Source organism: Salmo salar, chromosome ssa15 (assembly GCF_905237065.1).
Source record: "Salmo salar chromosome ssa15, Ssal_v3.1, whole genome shotgun sequence".
In the NCBI taxonomy this organism is placed as follows: domain Eukaryota; kingdom Metazoa; phylum Chordata; class Actinopteri; order Salmoniformes; family Salmonidae; genus Salmo; species Salmo salar.
Genome location: NC_059456.1, coordinates 88,633,929 through 88,649,811, shown reverse-complemented (window position 1 = coordinate 88,649,811; position 15,883 = coordinate 88,633,929). Strand labels below are relative to the sequence as shown.

General features: G+C 42.6%; 1 long non-coding RNA gene across 1 annotated transcript; it reads left to right on the top strand.

Annotated features, from left to right (window-relative positions):
* The first annotated feature begins 313 nt into the window (after positions 1–313).
* LOC106572537 (uncharacterized) lies at positions 314–2,006 on the top strand. The gene is made up of 2 exons (XR_001321142.1): positions 314–487; positions 1,608–2,006. It is a non-coding gene; the product is annotated as an uncharacterized lncRNA (long non-coding RNA).
* Positions 2,007–15,883: the final 13,877 nt, after the last annotated feature.

Here is a 15,883-nt window from a genome sequence, read left to right as displayed (position 1 = left end):
GCTCTACATTACTACGATGCACAAACCGAACCAATCAAATATATGGCCCTAAGCCCTGGGGCTGGTAGAGGGTGCATTCAATGTTCAATACAATGTCTCAATTTTCAATTTTTTTAATGAAAGTTTCCAGGAATCCAGAGGTGTAGCATACTGAGAATAGACTGTAAAACAATACCACATAGAAGGGTGTGGCTCCTCTATAACGGAGAGGAGGGGGGGTAGGCCTTATTTGGGGGGCTGATATCCCATTGGTCGATGCTGGGCCTCTAAAATAGCGTTACCTGAGTCAGGTAGAGAAGTAAAGTCAGTCTGAAGAAAGTTTCTATTTTGTTCCATTGGTAACATCACTCTTTTGTATTCAGTTTCTGTTTGCATCTCTTTGTGTGAGAAGATTTTGGGCTGTTCTCTAACTAATTTCATCATTTGATTTTCGCTTCTGCATTGACCTACAGAAGGTGTGGACTAAAACACCAGCAAGGTGAGTGAGGTGAGTGAAATATCTATATCAATTAGCAATGTTGAAAGTGTGAAAAGTCTTAAAAGCTCCTTCATGCTATTTCAATCATGTTTTTATCTGGAAGTAGAGTAGAATTGGAAAATAATTTCTTTGCAGATATCTTCATAATCATAGCAGGATCATGGATTTAATGCAATTCAATGCTGTGGAGAAATAACATATTTTTATGGAATAACAGCTCATTAGAAATCAGAAAGGAGGTGACTGAAAACATTAAGAACCTAATAAAAATGTGATACTAATCTAACAATCTCCATGTAATTAACAAAAAAGGTACATTAGAACCTGGGGAGGAGTTGTTTGTCATGTAGGTGTGTGTGTGTGTGTGTGTGTGTGTGTGTGTGTGTGTGTGTGTGTGTGTGTGTGTGTGTGTGTGTGTGTGTGTGTGTGTGTGTGTGTGTGTGTGTGTGTGTGTCTATGGGTGTGTGTCTATGGGTGTGTGCAGGAGGGAGGGAGGGGGATCAGTATCAAAACTCCTAAGCTGGTGTGCGAAGCAGTAGAGGGACGGTGATGGTGTTGAGGGTGTTTGGTTTCCTCAGGAGGGGGCTCTGGGGCAGCGGTGGTGGGGAGCGCCTTGGAGGTGGCAGGGCTTTGTGAGAGATGACAGATCCATCCAGAGCAAGCACTCAGGCAGGCCTGTGATTGTGTGCCAGAAAGAGGCCAGGTTCTGCTCCTTGCATGCCTTGAGCCCTGGAGCTCTAGAGCAGTTACAGGGCAGGTCTGGCCTCGCTCTAGATCAGACTCAGGCTGATAGGGAGAGGCCAAATTACACTCCCTGCACTGCTCTGCTCCATTCCCTGTCCCTGCCACCCCCACACCCTCACCCCCTTCACCCCAACCCCCCTACACCTACTGATTGGAGTCATAAATCACTCAGGGCTCTACATGCAGCAGCTCCCAGGTGCCAGGCCAAGCTTTCCAACCCTCTAATATCAGCGTTTGTGCATAATCCAGAAGTGAGAAAGGGTGTGTTGCTGCAGTTTTGTCCTCCATAATAGGAGAGAGGGAGGGATAATGAAATGTGTTAACTAGCCTAAACAAAGTTACCTCTATTGTTCATTTGACACAACTTTTGTTTATTTTGTTTCAGACTGCTGCTGGAGCCCTACTGTATCTGCAAGAACATTCTGTGCATTCTATCCTTCATTCCACCGGAGTCTGTGCCTTTATCCAAACAGATTTCAGTGAAGTGAAGTGTAAGAGACATGGAACTCGAACCTCACAACCTAACTGAGCAATTGAGTCAATTTCCAAAGTGCTGCTGCAAGAAAAGTAATAAGTAATAAGTCTAATCATTTACACCTAACAATATCAATGGAAAACATGGATTGTGTATTATTGATCGTGCTCTGGGAGGAATGTCATTGCACTTTACAACAACTGCTGATGTAAAAGGGGCTTTATAAATGCATTTGGTTGATTGATTGCTAATTTAATGTTCATCATAAATGTAAATGTTTTGCAATCGGATTAAAATTCTTATTCCATATCTTTGTTTGCTGAATGGCCTAAATATATTTAGTCTCTGATCCTGTCCTTTTTGCAAGAGCTACTCAAATACTAAACATTTCCACAAATTTACATTCAGCGAATTACAGCACCCACGCACTTTGGTGTAACACACCAGATCTCAATGCCACAACATGTTTTTTCATCAGCTGATGTGGACCATCTGAGACCAGCCCACACACAAACACACAATGCTAAAGTTCAGCCAATGAAGTTGAGCTGAGAGGCCTCAGAGTTACTGCCTAATTCTATTATCTATTCAGTATGTGCTACCCAGACTAACTTTCCTGCAAAACAATGATTACAAATGTATCGCTACTTGAGATGCATCTCTGTTGAATGCCAACTGGCACCCTGATTTCTGCATAGTGCACTACTTTTGACAGTAGCCCTATGGGCCCTGGTCAAAAGAAGTCCACTATAAGGGAGAGTGGGGTAAGCTGAGAAATGTTTTTTTCTGTCAAGGGAAATATATTATTCTTTCTAACAAACATTACAGTTTTGAAAACATAGCTTGTCCAAAAAAGTGGTCTCTTGGCACAACTTTCCCTGGTACAGGGTCAGAGTTAAGCCGCCTAAAAATGTCTGTACTGAATATAATATTACCACTACCTTGTTAAAACCATGTCAATCTTTATTTCCCAGTTCCCAGTTTCCTTCCAGTTCTCTACTGCCAATGACTGGAACGAATTGCAAAAATCACTGAAGCTGGAGTCTTATATCTCCTTCACTAACTTTAAGCATCAGCTGTCAGAACAGCTTACCGATCATTGCACCTGTACACAGCCAATCTGTAAATAGCCCACCAACTACCTCATCCCCATATTATTACTTACCCTCTTGCTCTTTTGCACCCCAGTATTCCTACTTGCACATCATCATCTGCACATTTATCACTCCAGTATTAATGCTAAATTGTAATGATTTCGCCTCTATGGCCTATTTATTGCCTACCTCCCTACTCTTCCACATTTGCACACACTGTACATAGATTTTTCAATTTTTCTTTTCTACTGTGTTATTGACTGTACATTTGTTTATGTGTAACTCTGTGTTGTTGTTTTTGTCGCACTGCTATGCTTTATCTTGGCCAGGTTGCAGGTCGCATCTTGTTCTCAACTGGCCTACCTGGTTAAATAAAGGTGAAATAAAATAAAACAAATAAAAATATCCCAGGGATAATGCCTTGCATTACGCCTGGAAAGAAAACACAATTGCATTGGCAAGTTGAGCTCTAACCAGCATTGGGCCATTAACGGAAAGGTTGCTGGATTGAATCCCCGAGCTGACAAGGTAAAAATCTGTCGTTCTGCCCCTGAGCAAGGCAGTTAACCCACTGTTCCCCAGGCGCCGAAGACGTGGATGTCAATTAAGGCAGCCCCCCGCACATCTCTGATTCAAAGGGGTTGGGTTATAATGCGAAAGAGACATTTCAGTTGAAGGCATTCAGTTGTACAACTGGCTAGGTATCCCCCTTTCCCCTCAACTATTAGCTCAACTTACCCCCATGGCCCTTGGCTCAACTTACCCCCAAGGAAAACATTTTGACTACACTAGCCCACATAGCTACAAATATGTACTTTCGTGCTAGGTTTAGGACCTCATATTGAAGCTTATAGAGACCCAACTGATGAAAAGTACAATCTTAAAATGATCTACTTTGGTTTAGATACAAGCATCATGAAACCTCTAACACAATAAATTAATTTGACTTGGTGAAAATCAGTTTTTTTGGAAGCAACTTGCTTACCACTTTTTCCATGTGGTTTCTTCCTTCACAAACTCCATGAAAGGATGACCTCTTCCTAAATATTTGGTCAAATTATAAATTTTGTGTATGGTTTCCTAGTAGCAAGGTGGCTAAACTTACCCTGTCTGCTCAACTTATCCCACTCTCCCCTATAGGGAATAGGGTGCCATTTGGAACGCAACCACAGAGTGAAAGTAGAACACAGCCATTTAATGTCCGTTGACCCCCTGGTGTGCTGTGAGTAGCAGCATCCCTCCCTGTTGTCATTTGTCTTTTGATTATTATACTTCAAACCCAATCAAAATGTGTCCTTATATAATGAACTGTAGTGGAACAAGTCTCATATGTAATCTTTGGTCTTTCACAGAGTAATGTGTTCTCTGAGATTAAAGCTCAAACTCAGTAGCTGTAGGTTTTCCACCAGACCTGGTCAGGCTAAAGCTTTTATGTTCAATAGTATTTGGGATAAAGCAAAGCATTACATCTGGGCGTTTTACCCTGTGCCCTTTGCTACAGTAGTGGCATTTCTTTGTTTTGGTTGCCTTTTAATCAATTCCCCTTCGGAGAGTTTCTAAATTAAAAAACAAAAAAATGAATCCAAAAAGCAAAGCAACAGATATTCAGCCCAGGGTTACCCCTGTGGCTCCTCTCATTATAACAATAAATGCACCCTCCTGCTCTCATTAGCATGGAAGCATTTTCTGTAGGTCTCAAACAGAGTCTGAGCAACTAAACGACGGCAGGCTTTCATGTACAATGTTATTTTACACAGAGACAGCAATGCTAGGCTGTCAAACACACAAAAACCCACAGAACAGGAGAGTGCTGGCTTTGCTGAAGCAGGGATGTGATTGGTAAAGTAATCTACTGCCTGTTTTCCTGTCTAATGCGAAGGTGGACACCAAACAACAACAAAACATGAATAGCTTAATTTTCTGTGTTGTGAACAAAATGCCAATCACCATTGACAGACTCTTTCTCTCATATAGTGTTGAACAGTTCCTACATAGAACAGTTTACTCACTGTTCCATTGTCTTGTGACAATGATTTCTGGATCACTGCAATGGTTTGAAAATAGCTTCTACTGTAGCCAGGGAGCACCTCCTGCACTGTAAGTGGACTGGACACTAGTACTGCAAGAGTAGTCATGCCAGTCAGGGGAGCTCTCTCACTTCTCTTCCTGCTCCTCCTGAGCCCCAGCACGAGCCTGGGGAAAGACACAGGTTAGAGCCTAAAATGTTCCAAACACATGTTACCGTGCTAACGTGAAACTCTCTTGGAAAACTCGTCTTCAGTTATAATGACTCTATTTAATTGTCATTGTCAAAGCGAGGGAAATTAGTTCTCATCACACAAAGAGTACTTTCTAATTGGTAGCAAGTTATACCCTTACCTGACATGATGATAATTAGCACTAGATTTACTCAAATCTGTTCCCGTAATGACATACCTGTAGGCATTGTCACAATGGTTATATCATAGCATAGCATTAATGCATCATGCACCCCCTATGCACTCCAACGCACCTCCACAGTGGCCGAGGACATGGGTGTTCACCAGCTGGGTCGTCTGGTGGAGGTGCTGACCTCCAGGGAGTGTGAGAACCACCTCCCTGCCCTGTCCCACACAGAACATCTTTCAGCAGCTGGACCGTCTCTCACTGGAGAACAACCAGCTGGATCTCCAGAAGAGAGACAAGACAGACACTGATACTGCAACACTAACAGTACATCACAACCAATAGTTCAGATGATACACTTTGCAAAGTCAACTGTGTCTGCACCATACATTTACTGTACTTTTACACATTTGTATGTATTGAAAGGAGTCTTAGAGCAACGCAGCAATCAAAGGGCGTAGCTATCTGTCCATATCTGTATTGAGGAATGTACTTACTACGACTGTGATATGTGGTCGTCTCACCTAGCTATATTAAGATGAATTAAGTAAGTCACTCTGGATAAGAGCATCTGCTAAATGACTCAAATGAAAATGTAGCTGAATACACAGCATGCTCTGCTCTATCACAACACTAATGTGGGTATATCACAGAGTGAGGCACTCAATGACGTTGTTGTTTATCCCAGTCTGTGAGGACTCAGAGGAGAGTGAGCTGTCTGTTCCCCCTGTGTCCTGCTCTGTTTGCCTGTTCCTAGTTAGCTGCAGCAGTGTGGATGGGCCTGCTGCCTGACAGCCATTTGCTGTGTGTTTACCAGAGAGGGACAGTGAGGCTCAGTGCCGGACAACTCTGGCAGACTGGCTGCTGAAGCACGGAGAACAGACGTACTACGACAGGCCGTCTCGCGGCCTGCAATACGTCGGGCGGACGGACATCGCCATAGGTCAGACACAGACGGACGGACGGACAGACAGTCATGTCACTCAGGTGATACAGACACAGCACTGATGATGTCTCATTGAAAGCAGTCAAAGATATGGGATTCAGCTGCCAGAGTAAAACATAATAATAAGTTAGGTTGAACATTTGATTTGGACATGATTTCACCTAACAAGGCTTCAATGACAAGGTCTACATAATTACCTCATAACAACAAGATCCATTTTAATTAGAATTTAAAAATGACATATTTTGCACAATGCCTGTCTCTGGCATGTGGTGGGGTCCAGTTTGGAAGAGACTCCACAGTCGAATACCGATGGATCCGAGGTGGTGTAAATGATCTGACAGAGGACTCAGTGGAGTGACACCACATTCACTATGAACCATCTGCTCCTTTCATCATCAGAGAGAGAGAGAGAGAGAGAGAGAGAGGGTAGATAGAGAGAGAGATAGAGACAGAGATAGAGGGATAGAGACAGAGATGAATAAATCCACTTTTACACAGCAACGTGGTCTGTTTGTTTAGATTTAGAGTCAAAAGGAAAGTTGCTGTATTGCAGAACTCATTTTATTTACAGTACCTAAGCATGCTTAGTTCAAGTCCAATAACTTATGGAGGGCACCCAACACACGTTGGTGCGATTTTAAGCAATTTAACAAATATTTTTGGTATCACAGACCCAAACTTAATTGAGATGAAGGACGTTTACCATGCTTTGTACATTTTATCACAAACAATGTTTTTGAAAACCATGATGAAAGTGGCCATTTTAGGCATATACCTGCCTCCTGTAAGACCCTGTGTTCCGTGAACCATACTTGGTAAAGACAACACATTGGTGTGTCATACTCCTTATAGTGTACTCTCAAATATGGAGTACAGCTATATTCTGAAATAAAAATGTTAACATTAATTTATTCAACATTACAAATATTATTAATATCTCAAAAGTACTGTTTTTCAGACATATTTAAATTATAAACTGTATGCTTAGAAATTGACATTATAGGTCATTAACCAATCCCAGCCCATCTGTAGGATTGCACATTCAGCAAATCACCAGCAAAGGGAGTTCCCTTGTAACGCCCTGGCCATAGAGAGGGGTTTTTTGTTCTTTATTTTGGTTAGGCCAGGGTGGTACATTGGGTGGGCGTTCTATGTTCATTTTTCTATGTTTTTGTATTTCTTTGTTTTGGGCCGTGTGTGGCTCCCAATCAGGCACAGCTGTTGTTCGTTGTTGCTGATTGGGAGTCACACATAAGGAGCCTGTTTTTCCTTTGGGTTTTGTGGGGGATTGTCTTCTGTTAGTGTGTTTTCCTGACAGGACTGGTTTGCTGTCGTTTTTGTTTATTTTTGTAGTGTTCTCTTTTCATTCAAATTCTAATGATGAACACATCCTCCGCTGCACCTTGGTCTACTTCCACAGACAGCCGTTACATCCCTTTGAATCCATTTTCCTATGTACTGTGTTGGTGGTGCTCATAAAATGTATCAGATCTTTAAAAGTAGCAAAGAACCCACTCTGGGAATGTGATGTACTTGTAGAGTTTATTGTTTAAAACAATATTTATAAAAATAAACTAAATAAAAAAGGGCCATTTTGAGATAGGAATATTCATAATTTAAATGTTGAATAAATTAATGTGTAGATTGTATTTCGAAATGTAAAGATACTCCATATTTTAGAGAACACTATAAGGAGTATAATGACACCAAGATGTTGTCCCTATCATATACGGTTCATGGATCATTGGGTGAAAGAGAAGGCATGGACACTCTAGGTGCTATCTAGAACCTAAAAGGGTTCTAGAGAACACTTTGAAAAACCCTTATATGTTCCAGGTAGTACCCTTTGGTCCAGGTAGAATCCTTTTGGGGTTATTTGTAAAAACCATTCCACAGTTCTAACTGAAACAAAAATAGGGATCTACCTGGAACAAAAAAATGGTTATCCTAAGGGGACAGCAGTAGAACCCTTTTGGAACCTGTTTTTCTAAGAGTGCATAGGTCTAAAAAGGGCCTGCAATGGCCACTTTAATCATGATTTTCTCAAAAATAGCATATCAAACATTCTTCCCCCCAATTAAGTTTCTATGTGAGAAATGCCAGAACAATCTAAGATACGAAAGTATATTATTTTCTGGTGAAACCACATAGGCTAATATACTGCTCAAAGAAATAAAGGGAACACTTAAACAACACAATGTAACTCCAAGTCAATCACACTTCTGTGAAATCAAACTGTCCACTTAGGAAGCAACACTGATTGACAATACATTTCACATGCTGTTGTGCAAATGGAATAGACAACAGGTGGAAATTATAGGCAATTAGCAAGACAACCCCAATAAAGGAGTGGTTCTGCAGGTGGTGACCACAGACCACTTCTCAGTTCCTATGCTTCCTGGCTGATGTTTTGGTCACTTTTGAATGCTGGCGGTGTTTTCACTCTAGTGGTAGCATGAGACAGAGTCTACAACCCACACAAGTGGCTTAGGTAGTGCAGCTCATCCAGGATGGCACATCAATGCGAGCTGTGGCAAGAAGGTTTGCTGTGTCTGTCAGCGTAGTGTCCAGAGCATGGAGGCGCTACCAGGAGACAGGCCAGTACATCAGGAGACGTGGAGGAGGCCGTAGGAGGGCAACAACCCAGCAGCAGGACCGCTACCTCCGCCTTTGTGCAAGGAGGAGCAGGAGGAGCACTGCCAGAGCCCTGCAAAATGACCTCCAGCAGGCCACAAATGTGCATGTGTCTGCTCAAATGGTCAGAAACAGACTCCATGAGGGTGGTATGAGGGCCCGACGTCCACAGGTGGGGGTTGTGCTTACAGCCCAACACCGTGCAGGACGTTTGGCATTTTCCAGAGAACACCAAGATTGGCAAATTCGACACTGGCACCCTGTGCTCTTCACAGATGAAAGCAGGTTCACACTGAGCACGTGACAGACGTGTCAGAGTCTGGAGACGCCGTGGAGAACGTTCTGCTGCCTGCAACATCCTCCAGCATGACCGGTTTGGCGGTGGGTCAGTCATGGTGTGGGGTGGCATTTCTTTGGGGGGCCGCACAGCCCTCCATGTGCTCGCCAGAGGTAGCCTGACTGCCATTAGGTACCAAGATGAGATCCTCAGACCCCTTGTGAGACCATATGCTGGTGCGGTTGGCCCTGGGTTCCTCCTAATGCAAGACAATGCTAGACCTCATGTGGCTGGAGTGTGTCAGCAGTTCCTGCAAGAGGAAGGCATTGATGCTATGAACTGGCCCACCCGTTCCCCAGACCTGAATCCAATTGAGCACATCTGGGACATCATGTCTCGCTCCATCCACCAATGCCACGTTGCACCACAGACTGTCCAGGAGTTGGAGGATGCTTTAGTCCAGGTCTGGGAGGAGATCCCTCAGGAGACCATCCGCCACCTCATCAGGAGCATGCCCAGGTGTTGTAGGGAGGTCATACAGGCACGTGGAGGCCACACACACTACTGAGCCTCATTTTGACTTGTTTTAAGGACATTACATCAAAGTTGGATCAGCCTGTAGTGTGGTTTTCCACTTTAATTTTGAGTGTGACTCCAAATCCAGACCTCCATGGGTTGATAAATTGGATTTCCATTGATTATTTTTGTGTGATTTTGTTGTAAGCACATTCAACTATGTAAAGAAATAAGTATTTAATAAGATTATTTCATTCATTCAGAACTAGGATGTGTCATTTTAGTGTTGCCTTTATTTTTTTTGAGCAGTGTATATTACAGACAGGAATGTTTAATCATTCAAAGCATCAATGCACTGATGTTCTTTCAGAGGAGTACCATCAGAGAGTCAGCTTCTTAGGGTCTCCACTGTTCCGTCAGAGACCGAAGAACATCATGTTCACACACAGCCCCAAGCAAGGCATGGTAAGGTATAGAGCCCCAGGTTATATGATGGACACATAATGTAGATGTATAGATCACTTGTGATGGATTGATAATGTGATGGTCATGTATGAGCCCCTACACTGTACTGTAAAGGAAATCCATTGAAAGAAAGATTTGTTTGCACTAGCTGGGAAGTGGATAGCCATCCAATTTATAGTGCATTCGGAAAGTATTCAGATCCCTTGACTCTTTCCACATTTTGTTAAGTTACAGCCTTATTCTAAAATGGATTCAATCGTTTTTTTCCCTCATCAATCTAGAGACGATACCCCATAACGACAAAGCAAAAACTGGGTTTATACAAATGTTTGCTAATTTATTAACGCTAAATAATACATTTACATAAGTATTCTGACCCTTTACTCAGTACTTCGTTGAAGTACCTTTGTCAGCGATTATAGCCTCGACCAAATATGGGGACTTTACATTTAAGAGGTTGGCACACCTGAATTCTTACCTTGGCACACCTGAATTCTTCTCTGCAGATCCTCTCAAGTTCTGTCAGGTTGGATGGGGAGCGCAGCTATTTTCAGGTCTCTCCAGAGATGTTTGATCAGGTTCAAGTCCGGGCTCTGGGTGGGCTACTCAAGGACATTCAGAGACTTGTCCCGATGCCACTCCTGCGTTGTCTTGGCTGTGTGCTTAGGGTTGTTGTGCTGTTGGAAGGTGAACCTTAGCCCCAGTCTGAGGTCCTGAGCATTCTGGAGCAGGTTTTCATCAAGGATCTCTCTGTACTTTGCTCCATTATTCTTTCCCTCAATCCTGACTAGTCTCCCAGTTCCTGCCGCTGAAAAACATTCCCACAGCATGATGCTGCCACCACCATGATTCATCGTAGAGATGGTGCCAGGTTTCCTCCAGACGTGACGCTTGGAATTCAGGCCAAAGAGTTTAATTTGTTTCATCAGACCAGAGAATCTTGTTTAGGGTCCTTTAGGTGCCTTTGGGAAAACTCCAAGCGGGCTGTCATGTGCCTTTTAATGAGGAGATGCTTCCGTCTGGCCACTCTACCATAAAGGCCTGATTGGTGGAGTGCTGCAGAGATGGTTGTCCTTCTGGAAGGTTCTCCCATCTCCACAGAGGAACTCTGGAGCTCTGTTAGAGTGACCATCAGATTCTTGGTCACCTCCCTGACCAAGGCTCTTCTCCCCTGATTGCTCAGTTAGGCCAGGCGGCCAGCTCTAGGAAGAGTTTGGTGGTTCCAAACTTCTTCCATTTAAGAATGATGGAGTCCACTGTGTTCTTGGGGATATTCAATGCTGCAGAAATGTTTTGGTACCCTTCCCCAGATCTGTGCCTCGACACAATCCTGTCTCGGCGCTCTATGGACAATTCCTTCGACCTCATGGCTTGGTATTTTCTTTGACATGCACTGTCAACTGTGGGACCTTATATAGACAGGTGTGTGCCTTTCCAAATCATGTCCAATCAATTGAATTTACCACAGGTGTACTCCAATCAAGTTGTAGAAACACCTCAAGGATGATAAATAAAAACAGGATGCACCTGAGCCCAATTTCAAGTCTCATCGCAAAGGGTCTGAATTCCTATTTGAATAAGTTATTTCTGTTTTTTATGTTTCATTTCTAAAAACCTGTTTTTTGTCTTTGTCAATATGGGGTATTGTGTGTAGATTGATGAGGAAAAAATGAACATTTTATAAATTTTAGAAAAAGCTGTAATGTAATAAAAAAGGAAAAAGTCAAGTGTTCTGAATACTTTCCAAATGCAGTGTATTACTAATAATCTGCATCAACCTGATGTTTCCCCTGACACCTCACTTTGACTAACTACTTTTCCCAGGGCACTTGCAAATTCAAAAGATGCAATTATCACCTGTGTAACCCTCTCACCAGGCTCAAATTTGACTCTCACGATATTAACTTATGTAGAATATCTCAACAGCATGGGATGTTAGGTGAGAAGGACATCTCCAATAAGAATCCCTATTGTAAACTATCTAGGGTGATGACAACTAGGGAATTAACTTCAGACAGAATGATTATAGATTGTTGATATTATTTATTACATTTATTATTACATTTTGAAATCACCACATCAAAATAAATGAAAAATAATAAACCCCAATGAGTCGTGCACAACCCCTGTCCCAATTATTTCCAGCCTGCTTAACCCGTTGGCGTGCGTTGAAGCTCAAAAAAAATGACGACACACATAAAGTCCCGAAGCACCCCACCGTTGTGGTTACTCACTACTCGTAGATATTCCCTCAGCCAAGTATGGCAGTTCTGTGCAGGTTTCCTCACAAGATCCACAGCAAGCACAGCAATCAATGCAAACAGTACTCCTTAGCAGTAACCGATATCCCATGAGAACATGAACTCATTAATCTTTCCAAAGCAATTCTCTCTCGGTGTCACACGATGCTAGGCTAACCTCAAGGCTGTCCAATACCTCCACGATGAGACGGTAGCTTCAGTCTTTACTAAGTCTTTCTTAACAAAATTATAACAACTCTCTTATGAAATAAAATCGGCATTTCCCTTCAAAACTCGGTAGGTATGGGTTTTGTTCTATTTTTATTGTCTTCCTTTATAATTTTTCTTCACCAACGGTCATAATGTCCATCCTTTTCTCAATGTCTCTCTCCCTCTCTTTTTTTCCCAGGCCTCCCGTTAACCAGATCAACTCCCATTGGCCACAGCTTAACAAGCGACCTTATTGGTCAAAACTTAAACTTAAAAGTAAACCAACCTATTCACTCTTACATAACCAATTAGTTATAACAAATAAACTAAATACTTGGTTCTACCAAGGGTATTACATCTGTCAAAAAAGATTCTGGAGATTCTCACGGGCACGAAGGCCAAGTTCTCACGGGCACGAAGGCCAAGTTCTCATGGGCATGGAGGCCAAGTTAAAACAAAAAAAACAAGTGTATGATTCTCTGATTTGGCTCTATTCTCCTGTGCTTTTGTTACTTGTCACTGTCAGTAAAGGGATCTGTTGTTGTGCTTTTGTTGATTGGCAGGCAGTAAGAGATCTGTTGTTGTGCTGTTGTTGATTGGCTGGCAGTAAAGGGATTGGTTGTTCTGCTGTTGTTAATTGGTTGGCATTAAGAAATATGACAGTAAGAGATATGCCAGTGAGGGACATGACTTGGAGTGATCTGGAGCTGGTGGTGGAGAGGGCTGCTGTCCAGCCGTACCTGTGGCGCTTGACTGACGGGGCATGATCCCTGGTGTGCGGGGTCCTGCTAGGATTCGCAGGGGCCTTCTTCATGGGGGTACCCATCCCCCTCTTCCTCCTACACATCTTCCCGGGACGACAAGAGGAAGCTACTCCACCTCCCTAACAAAACCAGAGGACCGTCATCATCATCACATAAAGCTAGAAAAACACGGCTATGGCTGGAGATGTGACATCAGCAAAAATGTCCACCGATAAAGTGACTTGGAAAGGTCAAGGGATTCAAGCCAGGGGCCTTGGTGCCCTTGCCAAGTTAAGACAAATATCCACTGGGGTACACATAAAGAACTGAAGAGAGATTTTTTTTTTAATAGTTAATAGTTAATAGGTGTTATCGACAAAGATCAGTGGGAAAAAGTTTCTGGAGGACGATCGTGTCATGCTGACTTTCTCTGACTGAAAATGAATCAGACGATGAGGAAATCCCTGATTTAGGTAAAAACATTTTCATTGCACCAGACATTGTAGAGTCTTCTGATGACAGTGATGAGGAAGAAGTGGCGATCAACAGTGTTGTTGTTGTCATGGAAGAAGGTGACCGAGTTTTGAAATCAGTGGAATGCCCGGTGGAAGCAGAGACATGATTGCCAAATGTGTAGAGAGTCAAAAAGAGAACACAGAACGCTGTCGTAAAAAACACCTATCTACGCATTACATCTTCAAACTAAGGGCAACGAGGGAGAAGGGTTCATAGTTCATACATGTATACGGGTAAGTGTCAAGCTACATTTTCAAATATTATACGTTTCTAATCTAAAGTCGTTTTCATTGCAAGTTAAAGCGTACTGTTAGCTAGCTGGCTAACATTAGCTGGCTGGCTTGCTAGCTAACGTTACGTGTATAATCTGTGTAGTAATATTATTTGTATCTCAGAAATTCATTTGTATCGCTAGTTATAGCCTAATGTTAGCTAACTAGCTAACCTAGTTGATTAGCTTTAGCTACCTACAGATTAATGCATGGTGCATGGTAGTGTTGCCATGTTCAAAACAACTGGCAACTCTGAAAAATACGAGGTCAAATTATGAAGTCAGTGATCTTCAGGTAGGAAAGTCGGAGCTCTAGTAAGAGGCCCAAGTTCCCGAGTTTGGAATTCCGAGTTAGATGACTGTTCAAATAGATTTTTCCCAGTCTGAGCTCGTTTTTTCTGAGTTCCCAGTTGTTTTGAACTCCCTGAAGTCAGAGGTGGGAGATTTCTGAGTTCCCAGTTGTTATTAACGCGGCAATATAGTTGGGATTATGGTTCATTGTTTAGCTAGCTAGCTACAGTGCATGTCTAAACAACAGACACTATGCAATTAACCATTTCACTGTACCATTTACACCTTCTGTATCCTGTGCATGTGACAAATAAATGTAGATTTTATTTTATATATTGTGTGTTTACCAGAGACAGTAATGTTAAGAACAACATGACCTGCGCCAAAGTCAGATTAGGATATAGGCCAAGGACTAGATAAAGTTTCTTTTTACTACTACTTTTTGCTACTACTTTCACCACTTTTAGTTTTGAAATCTTTGGTTGTTTACTACACTACCTTATTCACTCTGTTTAGCACAAGGCCTCACATGTGAATCCTTAAAGAGATGGGTGGGGTTAAGGCTTAAGAGGGTGTGAAGGATGCTGAATGGGTGTAGACAAAGAAGAGCTCTCCAGCAGGTATACCAAAACATTCACTGGCCATTTTCTCAAAAGTGGGGTTACAAGTTTATCAACTTTCAATGCAGAATTACTTTCCCATGGTTCCTCAACTGCGGGGTATGATATACCATTTTCTAGCATAGGACCGAATCCAAATCAAATCAAACTTTATTTGTCACATGCGCCGAATTCATCAAGTGTAGACCTTACCGTGAAATGCTTACTTACAAGCCCTTAACCAACAGTGCAGTTCAGGAAGAGTTAAGAAAATATTACGAAATAAACTAAAGTAAAAAAATAAAAAAAATAAAAGTAACACAATATCATAACAATAATAATGCGGGGTACAGGTTAGTTGAGGTAATTTGTACGTGTAAGTAGGGGTGAAGTGGCTATGCATAGATAATAAACAGTGAGTAGCAGCAGTGTACAAAACAAATGGAGGAGGGGTGTCAATGTAATAGTCCGGTGGCCATTTGATTAATTGTTCAGCATTCTTATGGCTTGGTGGTAGAGCCTGTTAAGTAGCCTTTTGGTCCTGGACTTGGCGCTCTGGTACCGCTTGTCGTGCGGTAGCAGAGAAAACAGTCTATGACTTGGGTGACTGGAGTCTCTGACAATTTTATGGGCTTTCCTCTGACACTGCCTATTATATAGGATTGCAGGAAGCTTGGCCCCAGTGATGTACTGGGTGGTACGCACTACCCTCAGATGCTGAGCAGTTGCCATACCAGGTGGTGTTGCAACCGGTCAGGATGGCTCTCGATGGTGCAACTGTAGAACCTTTTGAGGATCTGGGGACCCATGCCAAATCGTTTCAGTCTCCTGAGGGGGAAAAGGTTTTGTTCTGCCCTCTTCACGACTGTCTTGGTGTGTTTGGACCATGATAGTTCATTGGTGATGTGGACACCAAGGAACTTTAAACTCTCGACCCGCTCCACTACAGACCCGCCTGTTCAGCCCGCCTTTTCCTGTAGTCCACGATCAGCTCCT